The 13,097-nt window shown below is 34.5% G+C and overlaps 1 protein-coding gene across 3 annotated transcripts in view; it reads right to left on the bottom strand.

Moving 5' to 3' along the window:
* Window positions 1-13,097, bottom strand: part of CADM2 (cell adhesion molecule 2) — a 1,073,367-nt gene that overhangs the window by 599,825 nt on the left and 460,445 nt on the right. The gene's annotated exons all lie outside the window — the stretch shown is intronic.

Genomic DNA, 13,097 nt, shown 5'->3' with positions numbered 1-13,097 from the left:
TAAGCCTTAATATATGCTGTCAGCTTTAAACTAAATAATAGATGGGATTTTAACATAATCAGAAAAAAACTGCTGCTACCTGCCTCTGTTACTGTCACAATGAAATTGACAAGATAATTTTGAAAATAAGGCCTTCTCCAAGTCACTTCATGGATCTGACAAGCACATGGTATTTAGAATTATATCTATTCGTACAGAAAAAAAAAATATCTACAAGGATGTAAGATAGTTGAGTGGAAGCTCAAATACATTCTCCTTTAGGTAATATAGCATTCCTTTGCTTTAACAAATAAACACACATGCTAGCAATTCTTTGGTTTCAGAAAAATACTTCATTTTATGTCCCTTCTGTAATAGTCTTTAAGTAATCCTGAAGTTAGATAACCTTCAGGAAATTTTTTAAAAAGGGTAGCCTATATATGTTACACCAAGTTACTGTGTTCATGTGATCTCTTGGGGTTTTCCTTACATTATTTACATATATATGTATAATTATCACTGCCAATACAAAAAACAAAAACAAAAAAACAAACAACTAGTTCTCTCATTGTAGGGAAATAGTATAAAATAACAAAGAAAAGCAATATATGCCTAGAATCTTCATGGATAGGTGTTAGGACAAAGCTAAAATTTAAGCATAAAAATAGTCTTACCTATCTTTCCAAGACTGTAAAATATAAAATATCTAATAATTCCTCTTTTTTATCCAGAGGAATATAACTCATAAAAATTAGAGACATGACTTTGGACAAAGCTGGAGTTAGTGGAGTTATTATGCACTAAAAGTTGCTTAGTTATATATATGTTATTTGACATTTTTGAGCACACATTTGTTATTATTTAATTCATAAATATTTACCTCCCAATTTTATTGCATTCCCAATGCTGAGTGGTGGTGGCAATTACTAACAATTACTATATTTGAAACCAGATATCCCTGACTCTTTGAAACAATATTTAAGCAAAAATGTGTTCCATCTCTTACGTGACAGTGCCTGGTCTGCTTGTTAATATCACAGTATAAATACACAGGGAAACTTGGTATGTCTTAAAAGCCAATTGATCATTTATTGGTAGTAGAGCACAGGTGAGCAAAAGAAATGGAGAATATTGTTATAATACATTTAATCAACCGGTGTTATCTATTTTAGGATTAAAAATAACTTTTCTACATTAAAACACTGAATATAACTTTAGATTTCCTTTAAATACAGAGCTTAACTTCCTGCTATCTAGATATCACACTTTGTTTTCCAAATGACAAAGCTAATGGCATCTTTGTATAAACCATGATGTTAAAACGTAGCGAAAAATCATTGCTATAATCTTTCCATCTGCCTAAAATGGGACAGGAAAGAGACACAGCAGGGAGAAACTCATGAACTTACCCGAAAGTTAAATACAATAGACAGGTCACATTTTTGAATTGCCAACTTTGATGTGCCTTTACTTCTATATTACAAATCATGTCATATTCAGAAAGTTTAAACGTTGAGGGATCTATTGAGTGCTGTCCCTGATCTTCAAGAAACCTGAATTTCCAAAGAGACATACAGATGGAGTTTTTTTCTTTTTGTCCTTTTCATTAAATGTCTCCAAGCAAAAAGTTCAAGATGGAGAGGGAAAAAAAGAAGTTTTAGGAGCTTGATCTGAAGTGATCATTTTTTTTTTTATCAGAATAGCTATGAAAAAAAAATCAGTTTTTTTAAGGAAATATAATCATATTTTAAACCCATCTAAATTTTATACGGATATGGAAAGATATAGGTTTTTAGCATGTCATAGTCGTTTATAAGTATCTAAAAGCTTTAGTAACTAGGTGTCATTACTCACCAACATCCTTTCCAGACTTCACATTCAGAATATGCTCATTATTAGGGGAAAGTAAAATCTTATGCTTCATTGCTCTCACTCCATTTGGGAAGAATTACATATTGATCACCAATGTAGAGAAAGGCAATCATGATGTACCGAAATTTAAGTAAGATTTAAATTGGTGTCAAATATTATACCTCAATAACATTAGACCTATTGAAATAATATATGTAAAATTTTGAGGTAAGAATAGACACAAAATTTATTGCAATTTGTGAATCTTGCTATTTCCTTTGGCAGGAATAGAAATGAAGAGTCTAGTAGCCAAGAAGTGTTAAAGAACTAAAGAAGAGCTAAAAATGAGAAAAATAACATTGAACTTTTGTTTTTTTTTAACCTACTTATGAAATATCCTATAAAGTATCTTCCTGAATCATTTTTTTTAAGCAAATAATTTACATATCCCAGCCAAATAACATGTTTGTGTATTCAGGGGGCTGGAGGAGGAGACTGAAATGTAGAAAATGTAATTTTTATTTCACTCATAGGACATATTTATTGTTGTATGTTTTGAAAATTTGTGAATAATTAGAATCCCTTCCTATCAAAAAGAAAATAAGTCACCAAAACCATGTGAATCCCGTGGAGCTATAAAGTAATGGGTCTCCAAGTTTATTCTGGACCTGCAGGACACTCTGAATCAATAGAGAATTCTTGACTGAGGGTCACCAAAATACTACAAATGCATTTCTTTTTTTTTTTTTTTTTAAATTTTTTTAACACTTATTTATTTTTGAGACAGAGAGAGACAGAGCATGAACAGGGGAGGGTCAGAGAGAGAGGGAAACACAGAATCCGAAACAGGATCCAGGCTCTGAGCTGTCAGCACACAGCCCAACGCGGGGCTCGAACTCACGAACCGCGAGATCATGACCTGAGCTGAAGTCGGACGCTTAACCGACTGAGCCACCCAGGTGCCCCTACAAATGCATTTCTTGAGAAAGTCAGATTTGTTCAGCCAATGCAAGCCAGGTACAGTTATAATCACTCTCACCTTGCAATGAAAGCATATGACAAAAGCCACTTTTGTATCTTTAGAGTCCAAGTGTTACAATGATTTATAACAAAACTACCCCAGACTAATCTTGGCAGCAGAATGACTTATTTTGCTGAAGCCAGCATAAAATAATGCCTAGCACAAATTTCACAAAGGGCCACTGCTGAATAAATCAAGCAAGTGTTTAAAAGGTGTGTTGATACAGGTTAATTTTGTAATAACATTTGTGGGTAACCCAGGCTACTTTTTCAGGATGTGCCTCTAGAAATATAGTTTAATGGAATTGCCACAGTCTTGGTGTAGATTTAGAAATGTGGATTTGTCAGATTGCTACAGGTGTTCTGGTCCTGGGGGAGCAAGTCACTGGAGTTAAAATCACATGAGGCTAGTTCATAAGCTCAAATGCCAGTGTTTCAAATTATATTGGAGGGATATTCTGGAGCTTGACAACTGGGACAAGTCATCTGCAAGGGCATACCCTCCTGGGTAGTTATGTTCTCTGAGGAGATGAAATTATAGATTAGATGTTTCTCCTGAGAGCGCAGAATTAGAACAAAGGGAATTGAATGGTCTTAAGGGATCATTCTATCAGACAGTGGTAACCTGATTAATTGCCCTTCCCGCCTGTTCTGCTGATGTTTCTATCTAAATAACTGGGTCAAGGTACTTTGGAATCAGAACACCTTCCTCCAGATCATTTCCACAGAAACAGTGGAAACTCCAGACCCATGGATAGACATTATCCTCCTCTACACTGTAATGTCTAGCTTTGCTATTTATTTACTAAATTAATTTTACCTGAGTCTAGTATTTCAGGACCTAGAATTTGACATTGACTAGCAATAGAGGACAAGAAAACAGCCAATGCAAGTTTAATTCTTTCTTTCAATGTAGAGAACTGGCTGTATAAAATTTGTGATCTAGGAAGATCCATTGACACTATTATATAGAATGGGGTTAGGTTAGGTCAGGACTGAAAAATGAAAGAGTTTTGCAAAGCCCAGCCCAAAGGCATGAAGAACCTGACCATGGTTGTTGTGACAATGCGGGATGGAAATAAAAGAACAGGTGCAAGAAAGATTTGGGGAACAGAAGGTTGTAATTCTTTTCTTCTGACTTGCAATGTGACTGAGTACTCAGAGCCACAGACTTACTGTAGCTATTTTATTTCTGAATAAACTCAAATACCAACAAATAACTCAGCAAAATATATCAATAAAAGTACATGTTATGGGAAGTTGTAGGAAAGGAAGCAAGTGCAAAGGAAATCATTTCAAATAATTTAAAGTATCCTTCAGTACCTTTTCCCTTAATATGATCTCTGCTTTACTTTGCTAAACTTGCTGACTTGTGTCTGACATCTCACAGAGATTATCTGACAAAGTGTACTATTACAAGTTGTTGGATTGACTGGGTGAGGGAGCAAGCCTTTTTCGGTGTTAAACTGTTGTGCTTAACCTTGTCTTTAAAGTCTGGACCTCTCATGCCAAAACAAGAGCAGACGCTTCTCTAATAAAACTTGAAAATGAATGGGAACAGGGAGAATATGGGAACTCTCTGTACGTCCTGCCCAAGTTTGCTATGAACCTCAAACTTCTCTAAAAAAGAAAGTTTATTAATTTACACATAAATAAATTGAAAGTGAAATCACAGGCAAAAAGAACTCAATCATTCTCTCTTCCATTCTCCAATCTTACTCTCAATCAACAAGGACAGCGCTCATATCCACGGCAGCAGGGAAAAATGTATTCCCTCCTCTGGTTTAGAACCTTTCTCTAGAGGAGTGCCTCAGTGCTTTGTCTCTCCAGAAACTACTGACAGCTTTGTTCTCCCTAGTGCCCACGGATCTGAGCTCCTCTCCCTCTCCTACCAATTCTACGGTTTTGTGAGGACAGTTCCTTATGAGTAATCATATTTTTCTTTAATATAACACATATTACAAATGGAAACAAAGTACACCAAAAACACCAAAACACCTTTACCATAGATACTTACCTCCCTTTCAAGAGAATGGGTCTGATGCTGGGGTATGGCATGCATATATATATATATATATATATATAATTAAGAGCAATTCAAAATGCAACAGTGAAAATTGATTTAATTTAACTTGACATCCTATGTACTATTACCAAGATGTGTTTTTTTTTTTTTTTGCACGAAAAAGATTATGATGATGAAGTAAAATACAAAATCTCACAATGGAAATTTAAAGGCATCTCCACAAAACCCTGGATTGGATGGATGCCTTCATCTTTTCAAACCTTCTTCAGAACCTGAAGATCTTCCTGTATTCTAAAACTTCAGTTACATTTTAGAACGCAAGCAGCTTAAAAATAGCTTTTGGAGGTCTTTTAATTATAGATCAATAAGTGTGTCTGAGTGCAAGATCAATTATTAATTTATGTAAGCTGAAAAAATTGGTATATTTTATAAAGTTGAGCTCTACCTTCGGAGCGGTTCTTGCTTTTTGGTAACAAACCAAATGGATAATGTAATCTTTCTGAACCTTTAATGTTTCACTCTTTTAAAAATGACATCTACCTGAGTTAGTTGGAAAACCCTGGACTTTGATAAACGTAAAGTTTAGTATGAAAAAGAAGTGGGAAAATATAAATGCTAACTTTTAAGACAGAAATTCTACAAGCTGGTCTTCTACAGTTTAAAATGCTGATATATGATTAAAAAATAAGTTGAGGTAGAAGAAATGAAAATATTTTCCACAGTATCCAATGTTTTCTCACATAAAGTCTAAAAATGACTTATCTTTTGGTTAAGTACATTTCTTTAAAATATGTTAATCTTTTTTCTCCAGCAGATATAAAATAGAAATAAAGAGATTAAACAATGCAGTAACAAAGAGCCATGTTTGGTGGACATAAAAACAAGCATCAAAGAACGAAAAAAATACCAGCACATCTTAATTCACACTATGCATAAATGGTATCGGCAATCAAAATCGCATGCAGAGTTCAAACAGACTTGCTTTTTAATCTTTCTTCAAAAGGCAAAGCAGTGAATGACAATCAAATATGAATAAACTGAAAATGAATCAGCAATAAAACAAGTGATACACAATTAACCATTTGCAATGTTAACATTGTAAGAGAAAGAGAATCATAACTTAAAATGATGCAGTTTTATTCAAAGTAACTGCTTTAAATATAGCTTATTACAGCATCTGGTCAGGGCCACAGTAATTTAATATAGATAGGGATCTGGGTTTTTGTTTGCTTGTTTTTAAGCATTCTTCCTTAACATCATTTCTCAGTTGCTATTTGATACAAGGAAGTCATTTCTCTCCCTTCTCCTTGCTGGCAGAGCCCACATCCCTTGACAGAAGTGAATATGTTATACATGCCAATTTCTAGTTTACCTTGCTTGTATAGTATGATTGTCAACCTATACCTGAGGAAAGTATGCTGGGTGCTTCTGGGAAAATGTTGCTCCCTGTCAAAAAGAGAGAGAGATGTGAGGGATAGGTTTTGTTTCCTTATTGGGTTTGGACAATGTCATGAGAGAGCGAGGTGCTTGGGGACAGCTACAACCATCTTGCTCCAGAGAGAGGAAGATACAGAAAATCTCAGAAACCATGGGCCACTGAGTCAGCAACACTACTGTTTAAGTGGCTTTTACTTGGGTGTTCTTGTACTAGAAAACAACCGAATACCCTTTACCTTAAAGAAATTCAACCCTGCATCTACCCTAAATTATTTGGTCTACGGGAACATTATACCTTATATAATCATGTCCAATTTTCTATCAGTTAAATGATACAATTTTCTTTAAATTGTCTGGAACAATTGCAAAGGTAGAAAATGTTCCATTTGAATACTGACAGTGATTCATCACAAAAGCAATACAAGATAGTGATGCAATATAATTCGCCCTTCTAAGACTGCCTTCTTTTTGGAGCTGTGTTTCTCTTTGTTGTGGTTTTCAAATGTATTTGTATTTGTTTGTTTGTTCTCTTCTACAAATGAAGTTTATTCCTGTTTTTTTTTTTTTTTTTCAGAATTTCAAATATAAAAAAATGGGCTGCCCGGCTCAGTCAGTACAGCATGTGACTACTGATCTTGGAGTTGTGAGTTTGAGCCCCACATTGGGTGTATAGATTACTTAAAAATAAAAATCTTAAAAAAAGAAAGAGAGAGTGTTATTGTTACCCTCATTAAAGAGGAAGAGGGCACGTCAGGCTCTGGGCTGATGGCTCAGAGCCTGGAGCCTGTTTCCGATTCTGTGTCTCCCTCTCTCTCTGCCCCTCCCCCGTTCATGCTCTGTCTCTCTCTGTCCCAAAAATAAATAAACGTTGAAAAAAAAAAATTAAAAAAAAAAAAGTTTTAAAAGGGGCGCCTGGGTGGCGCAGTCGGTTAAGCGTCCGACTTCAGCCAGGTCACGATCTTGTGGTCTGTGAGTTCGAGCCCCGCGTCAGGCTCTGGGCTGATGGCTCAGAGCCTGGAGCCTGTTTCCGATTCTGTGTCTCCCTCTCTCTCTGCCCCTCCCCCGTTCATGCTCTGTCTCTCTCTGTCCCAAAAATAAATAAACGTTGAAAAAAAAAAATAAAAAAAAATAAAAAAAAAAAAGAGGAAGAGGGCAGATTCATAGAGCTTGCTCTCTGCTTGGTTTCCAATCCTTTCTCCTTTCAATAGCTCCTACATCACTATGGGAAACACATTTTCAAAACCACTCCCCTAGTCCTAGAGTGGAGGCAAAAAAAAGGAATGTGAGGGGAATACGATCTGACCTTTTACATACATTCTGGAAAAGATGGCATGATGAAGGTCAATATGACCTTTCCTAATGATCTACTTTCAGCTCAAATAGTGTACAGGTAACTACAGAGGATCAACATATGTCCACTGAAGGAATGAATAAAACATTTAGATCACTGTGTTGCAGATAGAGCTCAAGCTTATTGTTGTTTTGTACCAGGATTTTCCACTATGAAAAGATGTTCTTCCCATGGGCAGAGGAGAGGAATAACAAAATAATAAATGCATATGTTCGAAGCCCCTGTTATGTGCAAGGCATGGAGCTAGGCATTTCCAGGGTACAATGAATATATAAGATCCAGTCTTTGCCAAGGAAAACATCATTTAGTAATAGAGACAGTATAATATATACGTGGCCACAAGATACAAAGAAAAATATAAATACCACAAGAGAAGTATAAAGCATTTTACAAGTTCAAAAGAACGTGTTTGTATCATGTAAGGAGGACCATAAATGAAAAGATCATTGAGATTGGCAGTGAATGTTGAGTTTGGATTTCAGAAGGAGAAATGTGAAAAAAGAGTTTTTTATAGAAGAGGTAATATAGGTTTATAAGTAAAATGGTAGCCCACTTTTCCTCAACCATAGAAAACATAAAGAGAGCCAGGGAAAATAAATTGGAAAAATATTTGGGGATTATATTTTGGGAGTCTTTGAATGCCAGAAAGAATTCTATCACATCTGGACATTCCCCAAAGATATGCCCAAAAGCAATTCAAAATATCGAGCCTATATGAAGAATTTGGAACATTTATCTGTAAAACAAAAATAAGTTAAAAAGGTATCCTTTGGTTTTTATCATAATCTATAATACAATTAAAAAAATAAATGCTAAGCATTCATGATACTTCAATTTATAGTATTTATAACTGAATTTGCAACTATCCTATTTATATAGGCTCTTAAATATAAGATAATGGTTGATATATTCATGTATATTGTGCCAGAGTTAAACTGCCACAGTTAAAAAACATAATAATTTGATGCTCATTTTTATGTAGACTGGACCCAATGTTAAACTAGTGGGAAAAAGAAAGATACACTACTAATATTTTAATTCTTTCTTTTCATACTAACATGTAAGTGTTAAAATGTGAGGTTCATAATAGATCTTTTGTTTTAAAGGATCTGATAAAAGATGTGAGGATGATTAGAAATAATGTCAAAAACAAGGCTGACTTTCAGCAGTGCATCTTAATTGGTATGTATTTGGAAATAATAATTGTTCACAATATTATAGGAATAAATTGCTCCAATTTGTCCCTACCCCACACCACAACTGTCTTTAAAGTGAAAAAATCTATGTCATTAAATAGCCTGTTAACTTGAGTCCTATTATAAAAAGGAAGATCTAAAACCAATGTAGTCTCGTGAGAAAAACTCATAGTTTTTATTGAAAGATCTAGCATACTTGAATCCATTTTTTTTTTTTTTTACAAAGAGAGGGAGCACAAAGAGAGAGAGGGACAGAGGGAGAAAGAGAAATTCAAGCAGGCCCCATGCATACTGCAGAGCCAGAGGCAGGGATTGATCCCACAACCCTGGGATTATGACCTGAGCCAAAACCACAAGTTAGATGTTCAATTGGTTGAGTCACCCAGGCTCCGTGAATCCAACTTTTTAATACTACTTTTGTGTATATTAACTTTGTGTCTGAATAAAGTTGGCTTTTAAATTCACTATTTCTTTGGTTTCATACACAGTGTAATAATAAAATTCATTTTAGAAGTCGAAGTAAAATTTGTGTCTGAGTCATCAGTAAAACATCTCATCAATAAAGATCCTAGAGAGTTAGATAATACTTTAAACTTTTAAAAACATATTCTGTATAAAATAACAAAGTAAAATAAGACACCAAAACCATAAACAACTTTTGTTGTTAACATTGGTAGAAACTTAATAAGTTATATTCATTTTTATTAGCCAGGTGAATATATTTAAATTTATAACAGTTTACTCTTTTATTATATATACGTATACACACACACACACACATACACACACACACCCTGGCAACTTTCAAAATGGATTTTCAGCTGTTGTTCCCAATAAGTAGTTAAACTATAGAAATATTAAAACACAAGAAGCAAAGAGAAAGCCTAGAGCAATTTTCAACACAAAATTGTATCTGTGCATCCTGGAAGTCTAAGAAAAAGGGAAACTTGATGACAAATACCTACCTTGTAAATAAAGGTGGACATTCCATTTATTGAGAGGTACTAAAACTTTCTTAGCATTACAACTCCAAAATAATTCATTGTGTGGATATTCAGATAAGGAAAATGGAGTGATACTTTGTGCAATGTCTTAAACAGGTATACAAAAGATTCATGAATATTTTTATATGGCCATCGCTACTCACATATGAAATCTAAGCCCAGTGTTATATAATACCATCTCTATTATTGTGTGGTCTAGAAATCTAACTTTATAGTGACTCAACTAGGGATAGGGTCAGAGCTTAGACAATGTCTAGGAATGGCTGCCAAATAGACTATCAATCTCAAATATCAATTGTCTCAACCAGGCTTCAGGCTGTCTAGATAATGGATGGTTCAAAATGGTGTCTGCTGATACCAAACAATGCTGACTTTTTGTTATAAAATGCTTATAGTCAGAAAGTCAGCCAATATCACCAGACGTGTACTTCAGATACACTTACAGACTGATTCAAAATGCTCCTTTGAAAGCAGCTTCTGATCTCACTAAGGGTCAAAATTAGTTAGGTATAGACCCAGAGTTCTGCACCATCGAGCATGGAAAGGTCATTTGATGTCATTTTATTATTTTTGTCTGTGGCAGTCATTAGTTTTCATTTCACATATTTTTAGATGATATTGGTCTTGCTTGGGTTAGTTTGGGTATTTTATCTATTTTATTTTTGCTATCATGAGGCAGAATATCCTTAGAGATTGACTGTATATCTTTGAAACACACACACACACACACACACACACACACACACACACACACACACTATTTTATTCCTGTGTCAAAACCAGTCACGTAATTGTTTGAGGCTTATGGGCTTTGTATTTCTGCTGGCTGCTGTCCAGCACTTAAAAGAGAACCCAATCATTAATAGAATTCCCCTTCTGCTGAGAAGACCCTTTGTGAAGCTTCCAGTTACATCTACAGGATCCTGTGATATTAAGTAAGAGTTACAATGGAGGTACTAAAAAAGAGCATCCATATGCCACAGACAGTAAGAATTGTGTTAAATTAGTTTCTGTTGGAAGTCTTTCTTTGCATATCTTTACCCATGCTATCAAGTCCATCCAGGCCTTAGGCTTATGTTCTTTAAACTGAGACATTTTTCTACTTATCAACTTACAAGTTCTTTACTGGAAAAACTGTGACAGCACTTTCTTTGAAGACATCAGTAGGGTGGATGTAACAGAATATTGTTTGATCACAATATAAAACCTGTTTTTGTCACTTAATTACTCATGCTATGAAAGATGAAGGTAATAAATGTGACAAAATAATAATTAGTGCAATTAGCGACATGTACTGAGTTACTTAGCAATATTTCCCTAAATACCCTTTACTTTTGAATTCAAAGGGAATTTTAAATCTTCTGCGTTTATGTTTTGTTGTGGTTTTAATTTTTAAACTTTTTCTTTCTTTTTTTTTCTTTTTTTTTTTAGCTAACCTAAATGAGGTCAATTAGCCTCATGGAAAAACTAGTTTTGGGGAAGCATAAATTGGAATTTCATTAACTCCTTTAAGATATTATTTAGACCACAGCTGTGATGGCCACAGCATAATGTATAGGCACAGTGAGATTGTTTTGGTTATGAATCTGGAGAATGCAATCTGCATTGATTTACACTGACCAGTGCAACCGTCAAAAGTTATGGTGGCTTTGAGTCAATAAAGCATCTTATGCGGATAGAAACTACATCATGTAGTTGTTTTTCACAGCACATATAATTTTTGATTAGATGTTAACATGTGTTAATATTTGTTTAATGACTCATATCCCTCACTGAACTGCAAGTTCAGTAAATGCAAAAACAATGGCTATTTCAGGCAACGCTTTACCATTTCAGCTTGGTTCATAGTGGGTGCTTGAGAAGTATCGATTGAATTAATGGGTATGTATTATTGGTGAGCTTTATATGTCTAAATTCAAGGTGGACATACATTTTGTGGGCAAAGCGTTTTGACTGCCATTTTAATATAGTGGGTAATTTAACTCACACATTTTGACACCAATGGACATTTTGATTCTAGATCTGGTTTCTATATCAAACTTTTACTTCCTTTATTAAATAACCTTTTGCCCCTTATGACCTAGTAGTACTAATAGCTTCCCATTTTTGCTAGTCCCTTGACCATTAGCTCCTTCTTTAGCTCCATTAGCTCCATATCTTTAGTTACACTCTCAGTGTGTCATCTGTTTTCTTAGTGGACTCTGAAAACTTAAAGAGTTAATGATTTCTCCTGTATTTTTAGAAATTAAGACTGCAAGTTTAGTTTTGATTTGGATGGTTATTTCTGTTTAATTGTTCTTGGTTTCTTTTTAAATATATTTGCTATTACTTACTACGTGTGATGATTTTTACCAAATGAAATAATTCCCATTTTTCATTTTAATTTTTATGATTATTTTTACATGTGGTAAATTTTGCACATGTAGTGAATATTACAGTGAAATGAGTAAGAGAGTATAACCAAATTTTCAGAGTATTCAATCTATGCGAAAATTGTGACTATTTCCTTTCACATATTCCAAAATTGTCTTATCATTTGAGATCAGTTTACTACATTTTAAATTCAAAGCTTTTATACACCTCCTATAACTTTGAACGTTGAACATTAAACAGTTGGTTGTTTTTTTTGTTTTTGTTTTCTTTGGTAATTAGCAAAATTAAATCTATTCTACTTGTTTTGAATCACATATAATCCTTTTTCATAATGTCTTATTTATTATTTAAAACTAGATGTCACATGTTATTTTTCATGAAAATTTGGGATTAGAATATTCTAGAGGTTATTACTTTGGATGAAAATCCAAGAGATTTGACCATAAAAGTTATTAATATGATAATGATGTAGAATATTAACATATATATCAGGAAAAATATATGTTTAGGACAACCACATAGAGTTTATGAACTGAAGATGATGTTTTATCAAGTAGAATATAACTAGAAGAATCTTGTTAATTTAAGAAGTACTTTTGGGGCACCTGGGTGGCTCAGTCAGTTAAGTGTCTGACTCCTGATTTCTGCTCAGGTCATGATCTCATGGCTGTGAGCTGGAGCCCCGTGTTGAGCTCTATGCCGGGCTCTGTGCTGGGTGTGGACCCTGCTAAAAATTCTCTCTCTCCCTCTCCTTCTGCCCCACCCCTCCTTTCTCTCTCTCTCAAAAGAAAAAAAAAAGTGGGGTGCCTGGGTGGCTCAGTCGATTGAGTGGCTGACTTCGGCTCAAGTCATGATCTTAC

The sequence above is a fragment of the Leopardus geoffroyi genome, chromosome C2, assembly GCF_018350155.1.
Source record: "Leopardus geoffroyi isolate Oge1 chromosome C2, O.geoffroyi_Oge1_pat1.0, whole genome shotgun sequence".
NCBI classification, from domain to species: domain Eukaryota; kingdom Metazoa; phylum Chordata; class Mammalia; order Carnivora; family Felidae; genus Leopardus; species Leopardus geoffroyi.
Note: the sequence above shows the minus strand (reverse complement) of the source record. Positions and strands in the feature narration are given on the sequence as shown.